Source organism: Dendrobates tinctorius, unplaced genomic scaffold (genome assembly GCF_039654945.1).
Source record: "Dendrobates tinctorius isolate UK_male_01 unplaced genomic scaffold, ASM3965494v1 ptg000249l, whole genome shotgun sequence".
Lineage (NCBI taxonomy): Eukaryota > Metazoa > Chordata > Amphibia > Anura > Dendrobatidae > Dendrobates > Dendrobates tinctorius.
In genome coordinates this window covers 1,432,820-1,441,685 of record NW_027361916.1, presented here as the reverse complement: position 1 = coordinate 1,441,685, position 8,866 = coordinate 1,432,820, and the positions used below count along the sequence as shown (strand labels likewise).

General features: G+C 51.0%; 1 pseudogene; it reads left to right on the top strand.

The window, feature by feature from the left end:
* Nucleotides 1-5,897: 5,897 nt before the first annotated feature.
* LOC141063313 (uncharacterized) overlaps nucleotides 5,898-8,866 on the top strand; it is a 155,985-nt pseudogene continuing 153,016 nt past the window's right edge.

The following is an 8,866-nucleotide window of genomic DNA, read 5'->3' as shown; positions in this document are numbered from 1 at the left end:
CCGCGGCGTGGGAGATACCCACCCCGGCGGCCATTAAACTAAAGGGCTCCGGGCTGGGGGGACGCCGCTCGGAGCCGAAAACCACAACTAGGGGTGGTGGAAGTCCCGAAGATTTGGTAGCAAAATGTCCGGTGGTTTGGACAGAAGTGGAGGGCCGGGCTGTCCGGTGCCTGGTGGACACGGGGTCACAAGTAACCCCTATGCCCGCAACGTACTTTCAACAGAACTTCCCAGAAGCAGCAAGGCCTCAGTGGGGGCCCGTGATCAGACTAGTAGCTGCCAACCAACTGCCGGTCCCAGTTGCCAGGGTGGTGTGGGTGCAAGTGACGCTGTGCGATAAATCCCTTGGTCGCAGAGGGGTGGTACTAACTCAAGGAGAAGCTGATAGGCAACACCCCGTCACCCTAGGCATGAATGTTCTACGAGAGTTTGGCAACCTAGTGCTCAAAGACCCTACACAGAGGATACTGAAGCAGTGGGGTTCTCGCAGAGCCCAGGGACAGGTATTCCAGCAGCTGGTGCGGGGATCACGGGTACATCAGGACCACCAGGAGGGCGAGGCTCTGAGTAAGGTCATCACGCCAGCGACTCCCCTGCTTGTGTTACCTCCTGGACAGACTGTGGTGGCCCTGCCCATTCGAGCCTCGATACCCTTGGAGGGCGTGGAGGTGCAGGTGGGGCCGTGTCAGTCGGAGCGCTTACCTCCTGGCATACTGGTGGCCCGTTCCCTGGCTTCCGTGCAGAAAGGAGCCGTCCTGGTACGCTGCGTTAACTTCGAAGACCGAGACACCGTTCTGAAAGCATGGACTGTACTGGCCAAACTAGTAAGGCCTTTAGAAGAAGTGCTGCCAGCTCCGGCGGTTCAATTACGAGTACACCCCGAGGATCCTTGGGAAGTAACAATACGAACCTTACAGGCCCACAAAGTCTTGGCACAAGACAAGGGCTGAAATATTTTGGAGGAGATGCGGGCCAAGCTTTCTGGATTAACTGTGGCCCAACTCTCACAGATAAAAACATTGCTGGGACAGTACCATGAAGTATTTGCTAGTCATGAGGACGATTTTGGGTGTACCACCACCATCACTCATGAAATCCCCACAGCAGGAGCGGCCCCTATCCGGGAACGATATCGACATATTCCGCCACAACTCTATCAAGAGGTGAAAACTTTGCTGGCCCACATGCTGCGAAAAGGGGTGATATGGGAAAGTCAAAGCCCCTGGGCGGCCCAAATTGTGTTGGTCCAGAAGAAAGATGGTACACTACGATTCTGTGTGGATTATCGTAAACTGAATGCTTGCACTATTAAGGACTTATACCCGCTGCCCCGCATAGAAGAATCCCTGTCCACCTTGGGGAAGGCAACATATTTTTCGACCCTGGACTTGGCCAGTGGGTACTGGCAGGTGCCCATGTCAGAGGAAGATAGGGCCAAGACGGCGTTCATATTGCCCATGGGACTGTTTGAGTTCAATCGGATGCCGTTTGGGCTGGCCAACGCCCCCGGGACCTTTCAGCAATTGATGGAGTGATGTCTGGGAGATCTCAATTTTGAGGCCACGTTGATCTACCTGGACGACATCATTGTATATGCCGCCACCTTCGAGGACCACCTGAAGTGGTTGGGACAGGTACTCAGCCGGTTGCAAAAGTACGGGTTGAAGGTGAAGCCTCAGAAATGCCACCTATTTCGCTCTCAGATTGAGTATCTGGGTCATGTCGTTTCGGCAGAGGGTGTGAGGCCATCCCGGGAGAAGGTTGCTGCTATTCAGGAATGGCCTACCCCCGAGACGGTGAAAGATGTGCGGGCTTTTCTGGGATTAGCCGGATATTACCGTCGCTTCGTAAAGAATTTTGCATGTCGAGCTCGAGCCCTGCACGACCTACTGAAGGGGGATCCCGCTGGGGCCAATGGGCGAAAAATCCAGTGGCAACACCCTCATGAAGAGGCTTTCTGAGACCTCAAGGCTGCCCCAGTGTTGGCTTATCCGGATTTCTCTCAGCCATTCACCTTGCACACTGACGGGAGTCTTCACACGCTGGGGGGCTGTGTTGTCACAGGTTCAGGATGGCCGGGAGAGGGTGATTGCATATGGAAGTCGCTCACTCCATGACTCCGAGCGTAACCCTGACAATTACAGCTCTTTTAAGCTCGAGCTCCTCGCAGTGGTGTGGGCTATGACGGAGAGATTCGCAGAGTACCTAGCGGGCTCTGAGGTGGTAGTGCGAACTGACAACCACCCGCTGGCTCATCTGGAAAATGCCAAATTTGGTGCTCTGGAACAACGAAGGGTGGCCCGGATAACGAAGTACAATTATAAGATTATCTACAAAAGAGGGGCCGAGAATGTCCATGCAGACGCCCTCTCCAGGATTCGACATACAACTCCAGGGCAGAATCGAGATGAAGAATTGGAAGGGGAGGAAATCCTGTTCACTCTCACTGCTACCGTGCTCACAACTGGCAATAAAAAGATATCTTCTTCTGAGACCCCAAGGGGCATACTGGAACAATCCCGGGATAAGTGGATACAGCAGCAACAAGAAGATGAAGAGGTTGGTCTTCTCAGGACATGGGTCGCCGCTGGGCAATTACCCACTGACTCTCAACGGCAAAATTTGCCTCAAGACCAGTTGCTTATGCTGCAACAATGGGAGAGGTTGGTTATCCGAAAGGGATTATTGTATCGTAAACTAACATCACAAACAACCTCAATGACGGTTTGGCAGGTGGTTACGCCAGGAGCCCAACTTCACGTATTGGCTCGGGAGGCTCACGAAAAAGGGGCCCATTTCGGAACAAAAAAAACTTTGCAATGGCTGCAACAGAAAGCTTACCACCCGCGCTTGCCGGCTGTTGTGGACGAAATTTGCTGGACCTGCCGGTTGTGTGAATTAGCCAAACCACCCGCTCAGCGAACCGCAACACAAACTATTGTGACCTCAGCGCCCCTTGAGCTCCTGACGGTGGATTATTTGACCATTGGGCCCGCATTTCAGGGATACGAACACTGTCTCGTTATGATAGATCATTTCACTAAGTTCGCTGTGGTCACCCCCACTCGGGATCAGACCGCAGAGTCAGCTGCCTCCGCTATTTGTAGAAACTTTATACAAGTATACGGCTGTCCTCAACGAATACATTCTGATCAGGGAGCATATTTTTTGGGAAAAGTCATGGAAGAACTACATCACCTCTATGGAATTGACAAATCCCGGACCACACCATATCACCCACAAGGGAATGGGGCTCGTGAACTATTTAATCGGACACTGATTCAGATGTTGCGCACTCTGGAGAGTGACAAGAAGGCCCGTTGGCCCGAATATGTTTCCGAATTAGTTTGGGTCTATAACAATAGGGTACATCGAGTGACTGGCTATACCCCCTGTTCCCTGTTATTTGGGTAAAGGGATCACAGAGGTGGAGATAGACCCCAAAGAACCTCAGCCCTGGACTGGGGTGTCGTCTTGGGTCCGAAATCATCGTCATCGGCTGCAAACTCTTCACCGAATTGTACACACCAAGCTCCGAGACTGGGAGCACCCAGGGAAGAATACAACCCCGCCTCCTCACCTCCAAAGCGGGGACCGGGTGCTTGTGCTAGATCAACGCCCCCAAAACAAACTGGAGCCACGTTGGGAAGAAAGTCCTTATCAGGTCTTACGCCGTATCCATCCAGACGGACCGGTGTACGAAATACGATCTGAGGAGGATTAAACACTGCCCACTCGTGTTGTGCATCGTAATATGTTACGCCCATGTACTTCCTCCGACCCGAAGCAACCGGAGCCTACCCCGTCGACATCTGAACCGTCTTCCGTATGTTGGGACCCGGACGACGACGAAGATTGTCTCCCAGGACCCGGAGGCTCTCCACACAGTAATGAATCACCTGACACAATTAGCCCACCCGCACCAACCAGCCCACCGATGTCCACCACCCCAGACGACTCTACCCCAGTTGAACTTAGATGCTCCAAGCGGTCAACAGCTGGCAAACCCCCCGAACGATATGAGCAAGATCAATTCATATGGCAATGAACATTGAAACCCCTACAGACCGAGCTCAATAGACTAAGGCCCTCGCCCGAGGACTGTGAGCTTACACGGTGGGGGAGTGTGGGGAAGAGGACTCCCAGACAGTAAATGGGCAGGTACCCAGGGGAACGATACTGGGAGGGCAGTAAAAGGAAAGACTTGACTGAAGTTGTCAGGGAAACAGGGGGCGGGGCAATTTTAAAGGGAGCAGGGGGCGCGCTGAAGTGGCAGTTGACAGAGAGCCAGACAGCAGACAGGGAGCCGTGTGAGACAGAGAGAACCGAGGGAGCGGACGGTGTGTTGTGGAGAGACCGACAGGGGCCTGTGAAAGGAAAGCTGCGGACTCACCGACACGTGAGACATGAGAGCCACCGGTGACCGCTCCCCTCATACGGTCGCATACAGCCGCCCCCGCTGTTTCCCGCCCTGTTGTGGCAAGTCCACGACCATGTGGTTCACAGATGATATCCCTTATTACTGTACGTCTTCCTATTTTAGGTGAATGGGAGTGTAAGTAGTCTTTCTGTAGCTCAACCTGGACCACAAAAATTTCTCCCTTCCATCTTCATATTATCATGTGAGGTATTCCAGTCATACTTTTCACTTATGCTGACCCCAGGATATATCTTGACACAATCTCATAAGCATTAGAACACTTAGTATTCTGTCTTGTTAGGGTCTTCCTGAACGCCCTTGTCATTGGGGTTCTTTGTTCCTTAGCCATTGTCTCTCTTTCATTATCTCCTTCCAAATGAAAATCCAACCTCAGGCTATACGGATAGGGTCTCCCCATCTCGTCCTCAGCATCTCCCCCTGTCTCCTCTCTCGCCGGGCTGGTATTTTCAGGTGATTGTTTGCCAGATGAAGGTTGCTGCTGGGACATAATTTTCATGGCCTCCTTGGGATCTGTAAATGACCTCATCACACCATCTCTTGTCCTAACACGCAGAGTTGCTGGGTAGTTTAGCTGGAATCTGATGTTGCGTTTAAACAGCAGAGTGCATGCTTCGCTGAATGCCCTTCTTCTCCATGTCACCTCTGCTGAATAGTCTCCAAATAAAAGGACTTTAAGTCCCTGAATTATCAGCGGTCGTCTTCTTCCTTTATAAGCAATTAGTATTTCTTCCTTATCTTTAGTTCAAGTACTTTGCCGCTGCCTGGCTGGTCTCTGAGCTTCCTTGCTATTCTGCTTATTCCTGCCCCTCTCAGCCTCGGATGCCTCTCTGGGGGGCCTATCCTGTGTGCACGCTCCACTCTGCAGTTATAGGACAGTCCCAGTGCTTTTGGCAATTCCACCTCATAGATATCATTTAGCTGCTATGTATTTATTGTCTCTGGGAGTCCTATCATTTTCAGATTACTTCTGCGAGACCTGTTCTCCAGATCCTCTAGTTTATCCACAGTGTAGGAGGCTTGTTTCTTTAAGTCACTTGTTTTTCTAGCTGAATAACTGTCCTCCGCCTCAGAGATTCTCTGCTCGACTTCCTGCAGTTTCTGCTCCTCATGAGTCATCTTGCTTTGCAGCTCTTTAGTGGTAGATTGGATCATGTCCGCCACTGCCTGCTTAAAGTCTTCAGCAAGGTATGATGCCATTTCTTTTGCTAGCTGTATAAAGTTTAATAAGCCATGAGCATGTAGCTGCGTTTCCAGTGTGCCTCTTGTCTCCACTGTCTCCCCCTGGCTGAAATGTCCTTCTTTCTCTGGGGCTTCCTCCTCCCGTTCTATCTCCTCATGCGCTTGCCCTGTTTGTGCCTGTGTCTCCGTCACCATGACTGTGCTCCCACTCTGCCGGCCTCCTCTGACCTCCTCCTCCCTCTGCTCCTTCCCTGCGCCTCTCATGACAAACCGATCCATGTTGTGGACGGTCCCGGATGGTCTCACGATTATCCCAGTATCTTTTGTGAGTCAGGGCTCTGTGTAAATGCAGAGTATTTGCGGCGGTCAGCAGGAGCTCCCTCACATGTGTCTGCACATGGCGGCGCCGGAACCGGAAGTCATGTTTTGTTTTTACATGAACTATAATTTATCTTTGTGTGACGGACTTTCTCATGAACTGTGACATTTTGTGCTTTGTTGGTGATTTTTTTTTCATTCGACAGACATACTGATAGGGAATTTAGATTGTGAGCCCCATCGGGGACAGCGATGATAATGTGTGCAAACTGTAAAGTGCTGCGGAATATGTTGGCGCTATATAAATAAAAAGATTATTATTATTATTATTATTATTATAAAGACTGCATATAAAACGTTCCAGGCTTGACATGTTTATCCGCTCTCAGGTTTCGTCCTGAGGAAGACGTCCTGTGTGACTGTGAAACGCGTTGACTTTGAAAAACTATTTGAATAAACGTTTTTAAGGAAAATCTCCATCTCCGATCGTCTCCATCAGCAGCGCGGGTACAGACACATTATACCCGGATCCGCTCTTCTGCTCGGTCTTTGGCCCCGTGTCCTGCAGCAGCTGATTTATGCATTGAGCATGGTGTAAAGGCGCCACTCCATCAGGTGAGTGTAACACTCCCCTACTCTCATTATATCTGGTTATCAGGTGAGACCCTATTTTTCGCTTGTTTGTTCCTCAGTTTCTCGACTACAAGAAATCTCTGTAACACTTTCAGGTCACTTGGATAAAACTAAAGAAGGGACTGCTGGGACCGTAACGGGGTCCATCTGAGACCCCAATGCAGAAGACAAATGTCCTGAGAACTGGACCTGCTGGACCACAAATTGTCTTTTCTCCAGGTTACCAAATACATAGTTGTCACGTAGACCCTGGAGAACCTGTCTGACATGCTCAGCATGCTCCTCCAGAGGACGGGAGTAACTCACTATATCATCCAGGAAAATTACCACAAATCTAGCAATCAGTGAGGAAAAATATAATTACTGACATTGTCGCAGACTGCCGGAGCATTAGTTACCCCGAATGGCGGCATCAGGTTGGGTTTTCTTACAACGAATATTGGATTTATGTTGGGGCCCCCTGTCCCTGACAGCCGGTGTCGTTTCCCCTACAGAGGCTAAACCACAAGGGCACTGAGGTGCGAGACTCGGGCGAGTTTCTCCCAAGTGTGACCCCGGCCTCAGCCGAACTCTGGAAGGGGGGAAATAACCGAGATTTGGGCATTTTAGCTCCTGGTGTGGAGTCGATAGCACAATCATATGCCGCCATATAGTAGACGGCCGGTAACTGGGGAGAATTCCCTCATGTGTGGGGTCTATTTCCCTCCAGAGAAATCACACGTTACATTCCACACATAACACTGTGTAGAAAAGGCGGCGTGGGGTAATTGTGCCAGTAGTGAGGGGCAAATAATGGCGGGAATGTCACTGACTGAGAAGGCTCCATGGAGCGTCTTCACTCCGGATATCATGTGACCCCTGACTCCTCCCCTCCTGTGACCTCATCACAGGTCCTGTGGGCACACAGCAGCCATATAAGGGGAGTGCGGCTCTGCAGGTTAGTGATGGGCAGTCCGGCTCTTCTTCCTCCTTTCCCCACTTTTCTCCCTCCCGTCCCTTCACTATAAAGCCTGGGCCTCATTATACAGCTGTACAGGGGTCTAGTGAAGGCTTTTTAGCCCTTTCCTCAGACTGTAGCTCCTGGGATCAGGCCCTCACTCCTGTCCCTTCACTATAAAGCCTGGGCCTCATTATACAGCTGTACAGGGGTCTAGTGAAGACTTTTTAGCTCTTTCCTCAGACTGTAGCTCCTGGGAACAGGCTCTCACTCCTGTCCCTTCACTATAAAGCCTGGGCCTCATTATACAGCTGTACAGGGGTCTAGTGAAGGCTTTTTAGCCCTTTCCTCAGACTGTAGCTCCTGGGAACAGGCCCTCACTCCTGTCCCTTCACTATAAAGCCTGGGCCTCATTATACAGCTGTACAGGGGTCTAGTGAAGGCTTTTTAGCCCTTTCCTCAGACTGTAGCTCCTGGGAACAGGCCCTCACTCCTGTCCCTTCACTATAAAGCCTGGGCCTCATTATACAGCTGTACAGGGGTCTAGTGAAGGCTTTTTAGCCCTTTCCTCAGACTGTAGCTCCTGGGAACAGGCTCTCACTCCTGTCCCTTCACTATAAAGCCTGGGCCTCATTATACAGCTGTACAGGGGTCTAGTGAAGGCTTTTTAGCCCTTTCCTCAGACTGCAGCTCCTGAGAACAGACCCTCACTCCTGTCCCTTCACTATAAAGCCTGGGCCTCATTATACAGCTGTACAGGGGTCTAGTGAAGGCTTTTTAGCCCTTTCCTCAGACTGTAGCTCCTGGGAACAGGCCCTCACTCCTGTCCCTTCACTATAAAGCCTGGGCCTCATTATACAGCTGTACAGGGGTCTAGTGAAGGCTTTTTAGCCCTTTCCTCAGACTGTAGCTCCTGGGAACAGGCTCTCACTCCTGTCCCTTCACTATAAAGCCTGGGCCTCATTATACAGCTGTACAGGGGTCTAGTGAAGGCTTTTTAGCTCTTTCCTCAGACTGTAGCTCCTGGGAACAGACCCTCACTCCTGTCCCTTCACTATAAAGCCTGGGCCTCATTATACAGCTGTACAGGGGTCTAGTGAAGGCTTTTTAGCTCTTTCCTCAGACTGTAGCTCCTGGGAACAGACCCTCACTCCTGTCCCTTCACTATAAAGCCTGGGCCTCATTATACAGCTGTACACGGGTCTAGTGAAGGCTTTTTAGCCCTTTCCTCAGACTGTAGCTCCTGGGAACAGGCACTCACTCCTGTCCCTTTATTATAAAGCCTGGGTCTCATTATACAGCTGTGCAGGGGTCTAGTGAAGGTTTTTTAGCCCTATCCTCAGAATGTAGCTCCTGGG